This window comes from Thermobia domestica, chromosome 3 (genome assembly GCF_964235325.1).
Source record: "Thermobia domestica chromosome 3, izTheDome1.hap1.1, whole genome shotgun sequence".
NCBI lineage: Eukaryota > Metazoa > Arthropoda > Insecta > Zygentoma > Lepismatidae > Thermobia > Thermobia domestica.
Window position 1 is genome coordinate 154,490,300 of NC_137456.1, and position 19,601 is coordinate 154,509,900.

Genomic DNA, 19,601 nt, shown 5'->3' on the forward strand with positions numbered 1-19,601 from the left:
CACAAACCATCATTTGTCATATTTTACCGAAATACGTCATGACTTTTCTGCCAAACTGATATTTGAAATGTTGTTAATACGCAAAGTTCATTGATCTCATCACTCATTCGCTTATTCACCTATTCTTTTATGATCATAACAACCTTTAAGGTACTTCCCGTAGAGATAGAAAGGTGAAATGTAGTATCCAGGCTTGGTGTAGCGTGCAAGTAAACCAATGAAAATCAACAGGATAGTATTTCCCTCCTCCAAACCCCCTAAAGTGGAATGTGTTGATTATTCAACAAAAAGACGCGAAGTCCAATCAGAAGGTTCATAAAATATAAAATAAGTAACCAAGTAGTATAATGAATCTTGGACCCATTTCCGTAAAAAAAAAGTCTTCTATTAGGGCACTAGAAGTAATATATATATTCGTATATTATTGTCAGATTGATCAATATGGTCCCCTTAATGAATTTGTCGTGTATGGAACGGGCCCAGAGGCGTAACGAACGATCCCGCAGACCTTGGTGTACGGGAGATTCCAAGAATTTCAGTTATCCACTGATCTTATTGGCCGATACAAATAGGACATCAAGAGTCATGACCTACATATAGCGGAAATTAAGGTAAGCTCCTGTCGGCCCTCGTGGCAGAGTGTTCTAGGGCAACGTTCAAGTAATGAAAATACTTTTTGGCATGGGTTCAAACCTTGCCCAAGGATTTTTTAAATTTTCATAACACTTTTTTCATTAAGATAAGCTTGCAGTTTTACTATACGGATCCATAGTAAACGTAATAATAATAATAAATAGAAATAGTAGTGGTAGTAGTAGTAGCATCATTGATAATTATATTGTTTATGTAGGATACTTGAAAAAAGTACTTGAAACTACACACTACATTTGGCTCGATTTTCTTCGTTTTCACTCGACTCGAATCGAAACTCGAGTCAAATTCGAGTCAGGTTGGGGGAAATTTTTGGAGTTGAGTTCTACAGTTGAGCTCAAAGATGGTCTTTTTAGAGTCGAGTCGAGTTTGAGTGAAAACTCGCTCGAACTCGCTCGTGCCCATCCCTAAAATTCTTCTTTACCTTCTAGTTTCCAAAGAAGAAAAGACGATAGAAATTATTTTCACATTCTTTGAATTATATCAACACGTCTAGAAATAGTGTGTGCTATGATTATCTAGCATAACTACTAGTTTATTTTCTTGGCCTTGTCTGAGGAATTGATGAAAGGAGTATATCATAACAGGACAACTAAATTAAAACTCAATGGTAGTCTCAGTTGTGTCATTCCTTTCTGCAATGGTATTCTTCAAGGTGATAGCATGTCGAGCCTTTTATTCAGTTTCTCGGTTGCACCTCTCATATACGCGGCACAAACCAGACTCACTGGCATACAAGTTTATCAAGCTTCCATTTCTGTCGCAAGTTATCTTGATGACGTTCATTTCTATGTTAACAGTATTTCTACCTTAGAAGATATTCAGAGCCTTTTACACAGGTATCAACAAATTTCTGGAGCGATTTTAAATAAAGACAAAACAAAACTACTATGTATACACCCCGAATACCGGACTACATACAGTTCGCACTATACGATTGCTGACTCAGTTAAAATCCTAGGTATTGAATGGTTCAATAACACCAAACAAACAATTCACTACAATTCTGACATAATTGCAAACAAAATACGTGGTCTTTTAATACAGCATAAGCCTCGCAATATGAACATGATCAGTAGGAATTCATTTCTCAAACAAAAAGCATTGAGTCTTTTGTGGTATTTCTGTCAGATTTTCCCTCTTCCCACAAAAACATACAACTTCCTCAACAGTCACGCTTTGTTCTTTCTGTGGAAACACAAGCTGTTGAGAATTGCACGTGATCAGCTTGAGCTTTTACCAGCTCAGGGTGGCGTAGCTTATGTAAACATAGCCCTCCAGGCAAAATCACTACTGCTGAAAAGAAGCATTGATTTGTTTACGAACGATAGGGTCAGTGTGTCGTCATCTGTTCTCTCCGCATGTTTAGGTTGCATCGACCTTGAAGCTCCGATTCATATTTTTCCTTGGGGAATTAAATTCCCACACTTGTGTGAACCCGTCTTAGATATCGCTTATGCATTAATTGAACGAGCACAAATTGAGTTAATGCCTGTCAAAGCACTCTACCGACATTATCTCCGAACGCAACATATCGTCACGCCCCACATTCAATTGAAAGAACCACAACTTCATTGGAATTATATTTGGCAAAATATTAATGCTCCCTTTTTAACTACCCAGCAACGATCTCTTTGGTATTTTATCGTTAATAATAAATACGAAGTGTCTTGTAATCTGTGCGACTACTGTCATAATATAGATACTCTTGAGCATCGCTTCCAATACTGTACAGAGATTCAACATATATGGACCAAATTTAGTACACTCATAAGTAAGATTTGTCATTCTTCACCATCTCATATTACTGCTACTGATGTTCTGATATATCCAGATTTTAACTATTTTCCTAAAGCAAAAAATAACAGCGTAATCTGGCTCGCTGCATATACGCTTCTTTATGTGCTTACCACACATCGACCATATCATGTCGATGTGTATTTGTCTTATTTAAGGTACCATTTGCAGCAAATGAATGTGCAGTATAAACAACACTTCGCAAATTATTTTGTTGTCTTAGCTCCATAACAATTCTGTAAACTTTTCAGATTTATAACCAGTCTTTTTTTTTTTTTTTTTAATCAACTAGCTCTTGTATTGCTTTTATAACTGTCTAATGTACATGTGATAGAACTGTTAATAAAGATAAAAAAAAAAAAAAAAAAAGATGGCAAAGTGTGAGAGCAGAGAACTACCATTTCAGTCACCCGGGTTCGAATCCAGTAATGGTGTTTATTATTTTTTCTTGATTGAAGGGTATTGTTTACGCAACTGATATTGTAATTATGATATTGCTTTATTATTATTATTATTATTATTATTATTATTATTATTATTATTATTATTATTATTATTATTATTATTATTATTATTATTGCAAACTCTTGTCTGTGCAACATATTTACATTTTATGAATATTCTGATTGGATTTCACGTGTTTTTGTTGAATAAACAACACACTACAACGAAGGAGACTTGGTGGAGGGAAATATCCTGTTGCCTTTTATTTGTTTACTTGCATGCTATACGAAGCCTGGATACTACATTTCACCTTTCCATATCTACGGGAAGTACCCTAAAAGTTTTGATGATCATAAAAGAGTAAGGTTCGTTAAATTAATTAACTGAAAAAAATAAGCCAGTTCCCTGAAACACCAGATTCCATTCAATATAAGTATCTGTCCAATGCCGTGCCGTAAAAACTCAGGGCCCAAGGCCAGAGCATAAGGCAGCGCTTTCGTACATATGAGTTGTCAATTTAAAGTTGATTTCTCTGGACTATTCTTTATACATAATACTTTACTATTTTATCATGTCTAAAATCAGAAAGCTTCAGCATTATTACACTGCAATCGTAAAAGTGTGTAATTACTGAATTCACTACAGCTCCATTTTATCATTCTCTCAGAACAGTGGTGTCTTAGAGTAGTGGCTTCAGCGTTCGTTTCATAATCGTGGGGACGCGAGTTTGATTCCGAATGTGACTGTTCAGTAAGTTTTTACAATCTACGAAACTGATACTTCTGACTTATACTAACATGAAAAATATTCAATTTCCTGGGTCTAAGAGTTGAGACGACCTCCTTCACAGGTGAAATAACAACACCAAAAATTACGTCATCCGTATCATATTCATTCGTAACCATCTGGCAAGTAACGTGTTTGGACAAGAATTGGTGAATACATAGGGGCTAAACACGTCCTTACTGCTGTAGTATGGGCCAAAACTCAGTTCTATGCAATTGTTCGTAACTGTGCACAAAGTGCCAATTGTGATCCAACTTACAACACTAGTCACGGGAATGATCCTATTTAAGAAGTCAACTCACATTACTACTTAGAAGGGCGAAGCGAAATGCATTACGGTTACCAGCTAACAAATCTTTTTATTCCATTTCTTGTTGTCATAAAATGAAAATTCTATCTGTAAATCCATAAACGTAATAATATTATTGAGTTCATGTGTAAACCTAGAAACATCTGACTTACTCTATATATTTTCTGTTCCTATGAATACCTTCGACTATGTTACTTTACTTTCCTTCTGTGGTAATAATAATAATAATAATAATAATAATAATAATAATAATAATAATAATAATAATAATAATAATGAGGAAATGACATAATTAAAACAGCAATTACATAAACATTATTTTCCCATTCAAAAAATAATAACTGCTACGACGGCATTTGAACACAGGTAGCTGCAATGAGAGTTTCCTGTTTTAACATTTTTTTAAAACAAATCGCCCCAACCTGAGTATTGTTCGCCGCTGGCACCTCATGTCCTTTCGACGTATTCCAAACACTACAGGAACACGAACACAGAAATACTGAGAGCAATTAAAATTGCGACCTTGCTCTTCAGAGGAATTCGAATCCCTAATGGATTGCGCCAGATGATTAGCAGCCTCATGATCATGTGGCCTCAATTTGCCACAAATTCCGCATATGAACATAAGATAATAAACTAGTAGTTATGGAACATAAACGTAGAACTGTCTATTTCTACACGTGTTGATACAATTTTAAGCATGTGAAACTAATTTTGTCGTCTTTTCTTCTTTGGAAATTAGAAGTTGTGGTAAAGACGAAATGTAAATAAATCGGGACAATCCCTGCAACCAATGACCAGCGCCGTAACTTTGATTTCTTCTGGCGGTGCAAGCATTAATAAGCTTATTTGGGCTCCCTAGAAAAAGTTGTTCTTCTAATTCTTGGGCCACCTCTTTCCAATTTTCTCTTAATCCTTATAGGGGTCCGAGAGCCTGTGGGCCCTCCCCCACTGGAAAGTCTGCGGTTTCGTTAGTTACTACCTGGGCTCATTCCGTACATGTCAAAACTATTAAAAAGACAATAATAATAAATCTCAATGCCATTCAGATAGATATTACTTCTAGAGCTGCTAATAGAAGGTATTTGCTACTGAAATGGGTCCACGACTCATTTTTGTTCTACTTACTTTTTGTGTGCTATTTTGTTTATGTAATATAGCCACCTTATTTGATGCTTCACATCTAATTTCATGTTCCTATCGTATATGGAGAAAAAATTGTCTGAAAATGAGCCCCTCGAACGGCGGGGAGCTAATCTAGGGGGCAGTTGCCTCCTGCCCCCCATAAGTTTTGGCTCTGGCGATGGCGTAACCTCAACTTGAAGAACGTTTCGTGATAGTTTCCTCATTGAGGAACGTCTATATAACTTGTTTTTGAGTTAAGCAAGGTAATCTCGAGTAAGTCATTAAGACACACAAATTGCTTATATTTCTTGTTTATATTTTTATTTATATTTTGTTTATATTTGTTTGTTTCTGTTATATTTGAGTATCTTGTTTATATTTTACCATGAAACGACTTTAACTAAGTAATAGTTTGGGTGGAAGTTTAAATGGCGCATTGTGTGAGTGGTTAGCGCATTGAAGTTTTATTTTGTGGACCCAGGTTCGAATTTCGGCGAGGCTGAAAATTTCTTAAGTGTTTCTGTTTCAATTTCTATTTCAATGCATACTCAGTGTGACATGCAAGATCTTCTCTCCTCCAGAAAGAAGATGATGTTGGAATGAGGAGAATTGGAGAAGGTCTCTCAATGGAGGCAATTATTTACAAAGTTATATTCAGTAGTTGTTCTAGATTTGATATTTTCGGCTATTTTCACGTATTTTCTGATTCATATGTGATCAGTGCTTTTATTTTTTATTTTTTGGTTATACAGTATGTAATGAAAAAATACATTACATACACAGCAATATTGAGATTAACATATGATGGTCATTGGACAACACGCTCTGAATCAGAGAGATTGATCTCTGAATGGAGAAATGTTTTGTGCGTCATCTACTCACAATTTTACTTCCATACAGACTTGACTCAGTGCTACCAACTGCTGTCAGTGCCGAGAAAAATTACGTGTAAGTCGGGTTGCATCTGTATAGGAGTTCTCACAACTACAAATGACCTGACCCGAAGTAAGGGAATTAAAGTCCTTAGGGGAAATTACTTTTGTGTCTCGGTGTACACACAACTAAAGTAAGTGAACATTGAAGTTATAAGAAATAAGACCTCTTTTATCCAGTGAGTTGTTTCCCTGTACGGCTAATAGTTAGATAAGCAATATGAAAGTAAAGACATGCGCTAAAATATAACATACCAGGATATTCTTCCATTTGGGAAGAAGAAATTTTGTAGTTGAATATCACTTGGAGAACCACGAGATAGATAGGTAGAAATTCCACTCAAATTATGTTGTAGGAGATAAGAATTAAAGCAAAGAAAAGACAAATAATAATATGGACCTCAGGAAGAAATCGTCACTATGCTGTGCAACAAAAGTTGTTTGTTTAAGCACATAAAGTAAAAAGGCATGGAACAAGGCGGAAAAAATACGAAAATCGTGAAGGAACGAGGGAAACAACAATACCGGAAGAATTGGGAATACATTAAATTTTAACACTTAAGAATACACAATTATGCCTCTTTCCCCTGACTTCGTGCTTTTACCTTTAATGGGATAAACCTCTTTGAGTAGGAATCGCGAACATCATGTTCAGCGCTTAATTCCTTGAAGTGAATAACTGAAAATAAAAGCGGGAAACCCCACCAAGAAGATTTAAATGTAGATTTTCTCACCCTGCCCACTTAGCTACACAGAACACAACAAATGTATTGTTAGCCATTAAACTTGCTACTGTCAGAAAGTTAACTCAGTTCCATTTGAACTTTAAACTTTATTTACGCTCTTTAGATATCTTTGGCATAGGTTCTTCTGGTTACAGAAAAACAATCATCTTATTTGTAGATGACAAATAAACAAACCAGTCCTAGAAGCCGATCACACCAGTAATACAGTCGCAAATGACATCAGGTAGCATTGTTACGTACCACACATGGAATATAGATAAAATTTTAAAAAATAAACACACTGCTGAACACGCCTGCATTTATTTAATATAAAAAGACATTTACACGTGACGTTTCAATCTTCTAGCCAAGATTCTCATCAGACGTACGCTGACGTGAGTGAACAATCAATCAATCAAAATAATAACTTTTCTGTGCCAAGCAGGCAGAGACTGGAATTCTAGCAATTTATGCTATTTTGCCAAATGCAATTTATGAAATGGTATGGCAAGGAGTTAACGAAACAAGTCACTGAATGTGTTGCTTCATTTATTGCGTGTGATTCCGATGTTGTGCGTTACCGAAGTATAAATGATATCGTCGATTATATTGGCTCTGTACCTGTGGCTCCGAGTTTTATTGTATGAGGTTGATGTCATGTTTCGTGTGCTAGTTTGATTGAAGTTGTAAGAGGGTTTGTGTAATAGTGAACATTTGTTTTGGGGTTGAGAAGTAAAAAAAGATTTTATTTGGTTAGATTGAAAGGAGGGTGGTGGAAAAACTAGCTGGATGAGAAGTGGCCATATTGAAAGCATTTAGAGCATGGCAGCGGTTTTCCCTGACTCTTGGAGGCTTCAACTCGGTGATAGTAATTATCAATGATGATCCGTTGGTTATGAGGTGAAGTTGACTAATTTCTTCAGGGTTATATGAGAACAGTCTAAAGAGAAGTAGAGGACCTCGATCAGACTTGATCCTGATGACGTTGTAGTAGTCAATGTGCTGTTTGGTGAGTTCTTCCTTGATTTCTTCTAAGGTATAGCTAAGGTCCACTCCAGTTATTACGCAGGTAAAACTTGCTTTCAGTGGTTGAGGCGTCCGTTTACGTCCTTCATTAGTGTACCGTGTTTTATCATAGCTGAATTCCAAACGTGTGTGATATTGCAAAAGTTATTTGTTGAATAAGGAAGTACACTTGATGCAAATGCCTCGGATGCTTTTGATGAAATATATGCTATATTTAGTATTAAGCTGCTGGTGTTGGCTAATCTTGTTGTTTAAAGTCTTCTTCTCGTATAACTTTCAAATTATTTCCAATCGCTCAGTGATAAATCGGTTCAATAAATTGAAAATCACTGTAACACACAAGCTAATACAAAACATCTATCAGTAGCACATAAAAACATAATTAATTTCTTCGACCAAAGTCTTATAAATAGAAAACAAAAACAAAAAAATGTTCAGAAGGAGAAAGAAACACACACATACACACGCAAATACGCACATTATTCCTCTCATTAAAAATCACTCTTAACTCACTGTACTCTATTAGAAATATTTCTATTGTTAAAAAGGAAAATATAATTTCAACACGGTCAACTCTCTTTAAAAGAATATAAAAGAGATCGTTAAAAATTGTTTTCTCTTCCTAAAACGGAATTGAAATTAGTTTATTACACTAACCCTCTTTCTTATGTAGTTAAATTTTTTAATTTGATTTCTTTCCTTTATTTTTCTGCAGCAAAAATCAAATTTCAAAAATATCCCCTAATATGGTCTTTAGGCTGAGCCGACTTCTCTTTAATCCTTTTTTCAACCTTTAGCCCTAAGTAAGCATCTATATACAGCTATTTAGCATTCGTAATGATTAGATCTATTACTTGTTCCGTATATTCACTTGTTATTGTTCACAATAATGTCTAAATGGATCAAGCAACACTAAGACGAAAAACCTCCATCTCGGTATCGAAACTTTTTCACAAAAGGTTGTCAACCTCCCAAATTGGATTCTGCTATTCAATAGTGCACATTGTCATAATCGGAACGAAACGTAAAATGGAAACAAGAATGAAACTTCATTAGTTATTTTGCATATTGACTTCCTAGCATTCGCGATAACCTCTAATGGATCAGGCGAGAATAAAACGAGAAAGGTACCCGAATTTCGTGTCAAAGAGTCGAAAAACTTCTAAATTCTCCTCTTCATGATTGAAATGAAACGTCAAAGAAAAACAAGAATGAAAATCCAATAGTACTCTTATATATTGAGTTCCTAGCGTTCGTGATAATGTCTAGTGGATCAAGCAATATTAACACGATCGAGCTACCATCTTATTATCCGACAATTTGTCAAAACTTCAAAAACCTTCCAAATTGGATTCTACTCTTCAATAATCGCTGTCAGAACGATACGATAAAAGAAACCAACAACGAGAATCCATTATTTATCTCGTATATTGATTTCATTAATGTTCCTGGTAAGGTGTAAATGAATTGATCACCGGTTAGACGAAGCGCCGGAGAGTTGAGAAAAGTATCCGATATCTATGCGAATATTCTAGTAAGGTGTTGGGTGGCACAGTATCTCAGTGACAGAGGCTTCACCTTTACTGCAAGGAAAACTAGATTTCAATCCCATGAGAAGTGATACTTTGATGGGCAGCATAATGTCTGTCATCGTCTGGGGAAAGGTACGATTCGTTTTTTAATGTCTCACGATTATGTACCGAGTCTAAGAGAAAGTGGTTACGAGATGGCTGCTAATGATGGAACAAAATAAGTGACAGGCAACGGGGAAAACGACCATACACACGCACACAATGTTTGTTCATGAGATGGAACCAGGGCTCCAAGCGCCAGTAGTTAACACTCTACCACTGAAACATCTCAATTTCAACACCCGTTTCCTATTACATTCTCATTAAACCAAATAATGCATAATTAGTACATGTCATTAACAACTTGTTTCCTTTAGCCCCAGGGCAAGATCGTTGGACATTGAACTAAAGATTTCCTTTAATTTATTCCGCTACAGTTTTACCTTGTTCTAGTTCTTCAACCATGTACGATATTCCAAAAATACTTCTCTCTTAATTATGTAAAAGATATAAATGTTCTGCTAACGAATAATTGTTACTTGCTTGAACACCATTCCATACATCAGACCGATCTTTCTTAATGAAATATCCCTGAATTCCTCAATTCCTGTTGAAGAGTTCCTTGCGATGCCAATAAAATATTCCGAATAATGTATTTTTGGTTAGAGTATCAGTTTAAGACAATAATATGCTGCAGTAGTTGTATGGGTAGCGGTTTTCTAGATATCCAACCCGAAGTTCATTTTCTTGTTTTTGGCAGTGTGTAACTCTCAAAATAAAAGATTCTGACCGCATGTTTAGTGGACTTTTCATGTTACTGTAAGTAAATTAATTTCACAAATGCGTTACACCATCAAGGTTAAAATATACTCTTAGAATCAATTTATACAATTTATTTCAATTTGTCTTACATGGTGTTTTACAAACTAAGTTATCTGTATCGAAACTTGCACATTGAGCGACTTAAATTATGCTGAGGTTCATGTGGAGAGCGAAATAAAAGTTAGAAATGGAATGTACTTCAAAGTCATATTTAAAAACGCTTCATTTGATGCTATAACTGATTTTTCTTCTTTATCTCTCATTAAAGGTATAATACAGGAGTAATTTTGTTTTGATATATCTTAACAAAAATAATTAAAGTAGTTAATTAGTGATAGCGAAAATATTAATTACATATCAACTTCTTAGTTAAAATCATTAAATATTCTTGTTTCAGGAAAACAGATGACATTATCTTAGGGTTCCATTATTACAACACTAGTAGACGAGCAACATTAAGCTATGATGGCATCCATGAGACATTAGCACAATTATTGAGAAAAGTTTTTGTAATGGACCCATTTCGACGTATTACTGTTGATGGATTTCTACGCGACAAATTTTGTACTCACTGGCTTCCATAGACACCAGGAAACATTCGAAGGTAATGTATATCTTTTACAGTTCAGTTTAAGTTTAAAAATGTTAAATAATGCTTTGGTAATTAAATCATTAATGAAACCTTATGTAAAAACTTTGTTTTAGGCTACCTTTGAGATTTTTTATTCTTATAATTAGTTGCTACTAAGCTACATAACCAAGTTATAACATTAATCATAGGAAACAACTACTGCTAAAACATCTTCGATGCAGCTTAGTACTTACAGTTAGTGTTATCACTTTTAGCTTGAAATGAGAGGTGCGATACCTTAGTAGAATAAATGTGGTTTGGATTACGTATCAGAATGTAGGTTCGTGAGTACTTTTAATAGATGTAGTGCATGATTTGTTTCTTGTTAGAGAGGTTCTCCGTCAGAAGCTCCAATAGTAGTTATGATCCTACATCAATAATAAACCTTTCACATATATCGATAATAATCAATAGTTCCACGTGTCTTATATTCTGTTATCTATAAATTGCAAATGGTTTCTAGCTAAAACTTCCACAATTTTAAAAACTAAAATGAAAATCTTATTACTAACAGTCAACGGCCATATGTAGTTATTACAGGTATAATATTTCAAGAAAGTAAATTGCAACAGGTTTACATATCTAAACTCCTAACTATGAAAACATTTCCGATCACTCGAATTTCAATAATTTCACGGAATCAATTTCTTCTATATAAGTTGTTAGAATATAAAATCGAATTTGATTTATTTGGAAAATACTTTTATATATTGCAAGGGCTGTAAATTCCAAATCTTCATAGGGAACTCATAGATCCATAGGAATAAAGAAAAGCGAGTGTCGAGCACAAAACTCTCCACTCCAATCATAGAAAGATTTGCGATTCGATACGACATGGTGAATGGATTTGGGTGAGTGGTGTGGCAATTAGATGTTTATGTGTTCAAACCCAGTAGGAAATCATTTTCTTACAATGTATTCCTATATTCTTCCGGAGACTGAGAACATTTCTTTTAATAACTCTTTGGCAACGAATTTTTTTAAAACACGATGGAATATTATGTGAATACAAAATCTAGTATCAGTAGCTGTGAACAAAATATTACGTATGTTCACTATCCAATCTCTATGCTCTGATTTGTAACGAAAAACTACTTATAAGCAGTGGAGATTTCATAGAATCTCCTGGGGATTGGCGATATTCGGGGAGGAAATATTGTAAAAATACTGAAAATCCATATTGAACACGATCGAAGATAAGGCCCAAAAGGAAAAGTTTCTTAGCTCGACAGGGCTCCAATTCACCACTGAAATCATTACTGTTTAAGCGAATTTCTTAGCAATTATTTCAGAACATTACATTTGTTTCTTGTTCTTTATTTTGAAATGGGTAAATCATACCCTATAGAGAACTATAGTGAAAACATAACGAGTAATAATGATACTAATTACATAATTATTATCGTGTAAGTTGTCTATTTCTAGTCGGATTAAAACTCCATTGTTTTGTAGAATTCTACTTTGAAGCAAATTCTCTGTACATAATCATAACTGGAAAGGCATGTTCAGCTCATATTACGTAATCAATATCTTTACTCCTGCATTTAATGCAAAATTATTATTATTCGATGTTGTATACACTTCATTTCCTAAATCAAACTCTCGTAGATGTATGTTGATAGAGTGCATATTCGCAAGTAAATTATTTTTAGTTCACATAAATGGTGAATCGCTTTGTTTGAACTTGGAATTTTAACAAATAATAAAAATCATTGTCGAATCTTTATCACAAAATTTCATGGTAGTCAATAAATAGGTAAAATGAAATCAAATGGTAATTATACAGGGTTTTCATAAAGTCTGGACGGATTTAATTTGCTTATAATTTTCATAAAAATGGTCATAATGAAATCAAATAAAGTGCAAACGGTAGCGGAAGGATTCAATTTTTACTTGGCAACACTGTTAGATAAGCGGCAACTCTGAACACGTTGAGAGAGGGAGAGGAAGGGCAAGGGTCAGTTTCTTACCAAATTCCATCCATTGTTGTTTTCATTGTTGTTTCAATGTTGACTGTTAAAAGTAAGTTGTAAGCTGTATTGGTGTGTGTGTCTTTTGAAGAAATAAATAAATGAAAAACCCCTCTGAGAAGACTATTTTTTTTTACCGTATCAAAGATGGCGTCGGTGAAAGAGAAAGCGCAATGTGTTCTGTGGTACGCAGAGCTAAAATCACCAATTCTGGTGTGTCGAAAGTTCACCAAAGAGTTCAAAAAGCAGGCACCGACTGAGAGTGCAATCCGAAAGTGGCATGCTAAGTTCTTGGAGACAGGAAGCGTCCTGGACCGTCCTCGAAGTGGGAGGCCGCCAACATCGCCTCCAACAGTGAGCAGGGTAAGGGAAAGCATCATCAACAGCACACAGAAGTCGATTCCTAGACGGTCCATGGAACTCGGAATTCCACAGACAACAGAAGCCAAGAAGACGATCAAGGCCAAAGGTTACAAAATCAAGATAGTCCAGGATCTGCATGATGAAGATTTGGACATCCGGTTCAACTTCTGTGACACCATGCTCAAGCAGTTGGAACATGGTGACGTTCTCCTTTCAGCCATCATGTTCTCAGATGAGGCAACCTTCCATGTCTCCGGGAAGGTTAACCGACACAACTGTCGCGTTTGGGGCACGGAAAACCCAAAGGAATTTGAGACACATGAGAGAGCCCTAAAGTGAACGTTTGGTGCGCTGTGTCCTATGATCATCTGATTGGGCCGTTCTTTTTTGAAGAGGAGACCGTGAATGGAGATTTGTACCTGGATATGTTGCAGAAATACCTCATTCCGGAACTGGAGGCACGTGGAATCCAGAACGACATCGTGTTCCAACAAGACGGGGCACCCCCTCACTATGCAATCAAGGTGAGACAGTTCCTTGACGAGAAATTTCCTAACCGATGGATTGGCCGCGGTGGCCCGACCGCTTGGCCGCCAAGATCACCCGACCTTACCCCCTGCGACTTCTGGCTTTGGGATCATGTGAAAACGGAAGTTTATGCAAAGAAGCCAAGTGGTTTGGAGAACTTAAAGGACAAAATCAGGGCGTCTGTGGCTGGCATTTCGGATCAAACACGGCGGAAAGCTGTGAGTGGATTCCAGCACCGCCTACGCGAATGTGTGGACGTAAATAGCGCCCAGTTGGAGGTATGGCGGTGAATGAACTGAGCTGGTGCAGATTACAGGTAAAAATTTAATCCTTCCGCTACCGTTTGCACTTTATTTGATTTCAATATGAGCATTTTTATGTAAATTATAAGCGAATTAAATCCGTCCAGACTTTATGAAAACCCTGTACATTCTATATATATGTTTTTGTTTGCTATTGAATATGCTGCTTAATCGAATCAAATTGAACACAAACAGAAATGTCGTGAACAGGTATAAAAACAACTTCCGTGGAACTCGAACTGACGTTTAATGGTGCCCTATGAAATACAGCTGAACGCCCTAGACCAGTCGGCTAGAGTGAGAGCTTGTAATGGCGGAATACATGTTTTGAACACTTTCTGTTACACAATGAAATATATAGTATTGTCTGAAGTTAAAGCCTATTTTGACCTGAGGTAATATGTCTATTGGCGTTTCTTGTTTACGATATTCGTCACTTTGACGAATGATATATGTTATTGTTATTGGTTTTGTTACATATTCGTCCGTATATATTATTTTAGTTATCAGGATTATTCATGGTTTTCCATGAAAATTAACTGGTACATTCATAGTAGGCAGAGTGGAATTGATAGGGAAGTTCGACATTGATGCTCCTTATCTCCAGAACTATTGGATATTTAGCAAGAAGAGATAGCAAAAGGAGCCTGTATAATGAACACGAGATATCAGTAGGAGCTGGAATGATTATGTTAATACGGCTTGCAGATGATATGACGCTAGTTGCGGAGTCGAAAAAGAAAATCAATAACATTTTAAAAACTTGACGAAGAGCTGTAAAAATATGGGATGAAAAAAATGTTAGAAAGGTAAAAGTCACAGTGCTTGGAACGAAACGGTCAATTGAGTTGATTTTGCGTTTAACGTCCCTATTAGCAGCGAGACTATAAGAGACGTGGACCTAACGTGGATTCCAAACCACATGAGGTCCCGTCGGGAAGCCATGAATCGAAGCTGTTTCTCGCACGCCAAAGGCGCATATGCTTACCGCTTAACTACGAGAGAGCTCATGAAGTGGCCGGTGTCAAATATAGAAGAAGCAGGCGACAAAACATCAGATGACTAGTTTTCGATAATTCAGTAGTATTATTAGTGATGGTGTGAAGTGTGAGCGTGAAACGAAAGCAAGGATAGGAATGACGAAAAGAGACCTGGGGAGGAAGAAAAGTATAACTTGTGGGACCTTGGACAAATAATTGAGAAGTTGTTGGAGTATTGTACTGTATAGTGAAGAAACAATAGTCGTGAGTGGGGAGTGAAGTCGCTGACTTGAACCGAATCTTCAATTTGATAATTTAGTAAATATAAAATAAAAATGAATGAATTTTGGAATTTTATTGCTTTGTATGTATGTTTAGTTACTGATTTATTTAGTATCGGACTTCCGAAGATAAACATCAAATAATTTAATGACCGTGTCTATAGTGACAACCCCAGTCACTACCCCTCTTCAGTTATATTAGAAAGAGGAAAATAAAGAGTGAAAAGCAAGAAGAAGGTAGAAGGAAAAGAAAAGAAAAGAAGAAACGAAGAAGGAACTAGAGACGAAGGATTACTGGGTAATGATGAAAATGTGGTAAAGAACCTTGAATAGTTATTAAAAAGGTGATTCATACTCGAATGTTATTACCTCAAGATCAATTCTGAAATGATCCTGAAGAGGCACATGTTCCCTCGTACTACCCAGACCTCGATTCAGGCAACTGCACAAGTGGAAGTTGCCCCGAACCAGCTCAGATGATGAGAAGTTTAAATTTGATCGTAGTCTGTTATTTCCGAATGTTAAATAACCTTTATCCAGTATCTGAATATTCATGGTGGAGACCGAACACACATTTAAATAAGATAAGGAAAGAAAAATATCCAAAGTGATTTACACAATTTCCATAAATAGAAGTCTTCGAAATTCTTGAAAGACTGTTATATCCAAGCTCATCCTGTTATCTTGGCTTTCCTCCTAGAGCCGATTTAGAGTAATTTATAATTAGTAACCTTTCATAACTTTAGTCATGAATCAATACATATAATACACTATTACTCACATATTATAAATACTATAGTAATAAGTCAATATTAAATGCTACCACTTAAACTAAATTTGTCATTCAATCACGCACACACACATACATACACGACAATGTATTGGTATAGGTAAAGCAGTTAAAAGAAACCTTCATCTAACTACAGTTTGTGAACATTTATTACATCTATTGAGAAATTAAACAAAATGTTGAGAACACGCAAATAAGTATACACATGAATGTATCATCCCAGATACAATATCGGAATACATCAATGTAAATATACATATATATTTGATATTAGTAGACAGATGAAAAGAAAATCTTAATTTAAAGTTTTGATAAAATAGAATGTACATTTAATCTAGTTACCTTTTATAATGTTTCATACGAAAGGGAAAAAAACTTAAAATTGATGGTTAGAAATTGAGTCTTTATCTCATAAGAAATTTTAAAAGGGAGAATAATTCAACGAGTCCCTTCTTGTATTATCCGACGATTTGTTATGCCACACGTATTCGTAAAACACCCTTTTGGTGTCCATGTACTTGACTTCACTGTATTTAAATCTACACATCTGAGAACATATTTATAAATTGTAAACAACACATATTCAGTCTGTAGACGTATTTATCTATTCATTTTTCCATTTCCTGGATTGAGAGAACAAAGTTTTGTCACTAATATCACGGTGATACGTCACTTATCCGATCATTTCAGTTATTATCTCGTTCATTGACTAGCTTTAAATCACTATCGCCTTCTATCACAAGGTACACACATTCATAGTTATATTCGTACAGCGTGTTGAAAAAAAGAAATTTCTAGGTCCAAAGGAATTTCTTTTTGTACCAAGAGCACGATTACTGAGGTGGAACACTATTCAGGTTTGAGAATTGGTATACAATGGATGAATATAAAATGTAAGGTACAGAAGGATTTCAGGCTTATGAACTTGAGGGTAGATTTACTGATACATTAGGGTTAAGAAGAGCTGCCTAAGTGTCATGCCTCATGCATTTGGTATAATTACAGACGATATTAGTAGTTACATAAGTTACTTAATAACATTACAAATATTAAAGAGAATATCTGCTATGCGCCGGTATTTTAGAATTCAGAATTTATATTCGTCGGAGATTTCAGAAACATGGCAACCAACGACCGCTCGGTGCAAGTACAAAGACCCTTTACATATACTTATCTACTGAATTAAAACATATATTTCACTTTAATATCATATTTATATTTAATGCGTATTTATGTTTCAACATACATATACTCAATAATCATTTAATCCTTCAAATTAATGACCCCGACAAATAAATTTTCAGGTTGCAACATTTCACATAAGGAACAATCCGACCACATCACAAATTCAACTGATTAGCCGCGCATAATGATAAAATGTATATTCTCAGACATTCTGTTTTAAAAAAGGAGACATTTCATGCGCAAGGCAGGACTAATTGCAAAAGAAATGAAACTAACGCTAATTGTTTTAGTTTACGTTCTTATTGAACATACAAAAAGTATAGAATCATCTAAGTAGGGGAACACCCTCAAAATAGTCATTTTCAATATGGCGACCAGTACACCTTCAAATAAATTATATATATATATATATACATCCTCACGGCATTGTCAAGGCTCTATATTTGTATTTTACATTTAAAATTGCAACCGGGTGTTTCTGCTGCCGTATACGGTCGTCCGATCATCACCCTTGTTCTTCGCGCGCACAGTTATTCGAAGAATTGAAAACGTACTCAGTACACAAACAGTTTATTGTTGCGAACTCGGGAAGCCTGGTACTTCAGCTTGTCAAGGTCAAAAAGTGGGAGAAAAAAGGATATGTAGAATGTAAAGAGGGTGCAACAGTGACTGATACTTGTAAGAAACATATTCATTTGTAGTTCATGCACATTCCGCCTGTAGCGCTACTGTGGCGCAACATATATTGTAACTGTATAACTCTTGTATCATATTTCACAACATTAAATCCCCACGTTAAGCGGGTTTGCATATTCAGGCTCCTAACTATGAAAACATTTACGCTCAGTCCAACCTCAATCATTTCACGAATTCAACCTGTTTTACGTATGTTATTAGGACATAATATCGATTGTGATTTATTCTAAAAACACTTTGCATTGCAAGAGCTGTAACGTCCAAATATTTACTGAGAACTCATAGTCGTATTGGAATAAACAAAAGCGAGTATGGAACCGTAAATTGATATAACAAAAGGCAAAAGAAGATATGCAAAGGCATACAAAACGGTCGAGGGGTTTGGATCGATACGCTATCAATCACATATTTGTGAGTTCAAACCCGGTAGCAAGTTGTTTCTTTTTTAAGTGTCTTCCTATTTTCATCCGAAGGCTGAAAATATTTCTTTGAGTAACTCATTGAAAACTTCTTTCGTTTAAAATTCGATTAGAACGGAACATTATATGAATTGCGAATCTTAAATCCATAGCTAAAAAAATGAAGTATACTCACTACTCCATTATCCTCTGATTTGTAACGAAAAACTATTTATAAACAATGGTGACTTCAGAAAATTATCCTCGGGAGGAATTTCAATATGCGGATGAAGGGCAAACATTGCTAGTCCACATTGAGCACGATCGAATATATGGTCCTGAAGGCGGAAATTTCTTAGCTCGAGAGGGGTCTCAAATTCTCCCTCAGATCACGTCCTAAATCATCATTGCTTAAAAGCTTTTCGTAACAAATATAATATTACACTTGTTTCTCGTTCTACATTTAGAATTGGTAAAATCATAACTTATAGAGGATTATAATAAAAGCATAAAAGTTACAATACCAATCATGTATAAATTATCCTGTAAGTTACCAACTTTGGGTCAGATTAAAACTCAAATATTTGTTTTCGGATTGCACATAGAAGTAAGTCCTCTCTATATAATCCTGATTGGAAAGCCATGTTTAACACTAATTAATTAATCAATATTTATACGAATATTTTTTTATTATACTATTTTTAGTATTCAATAGTATATACACTCCATTTCTAAAATCAAAATCTCGAAAATGTATATTGCACGAGTGCAGACTTGCAAATAAATGATTATTTATCATATATATTGGTCTCTATTCGAAATTCTATTTAATCGAATCCGACAGGAACACAGATAGAAATATCGAGAGCAGGTGAAAAAAAAGAGAGAAAAGCGTTGTACCCAGTGGGGACTCGAAGTAAGTTCGAATGGTGCTTTACAAGCCGAACGCCTTAGACCACTCGGCTATGGTAACAACTAGTGATTGTAGCAAAGGCTTCGAGTAGTAGTTCTTATTACAGAATAACATTTTCTATTGCCTAAAATTTAAATCTAATTTACTCTGATATAATATATCTATTAATTTGTTTCATGAACGTTTTCGTTACTTTGATGAATGATGTATGTTGTTGATATAGATTCTATTACACGTTCTTTCGTAAATATTATAGAAAGTATCAGGGTTATTTATGAACTTTCATGGAAATTGACTGGCGCATGCGCAGTACACAGACAGTTCAATTGGAAGGCGAGGAAGGAAACGCTAACACACTGTCAGAATGTTTCCCTC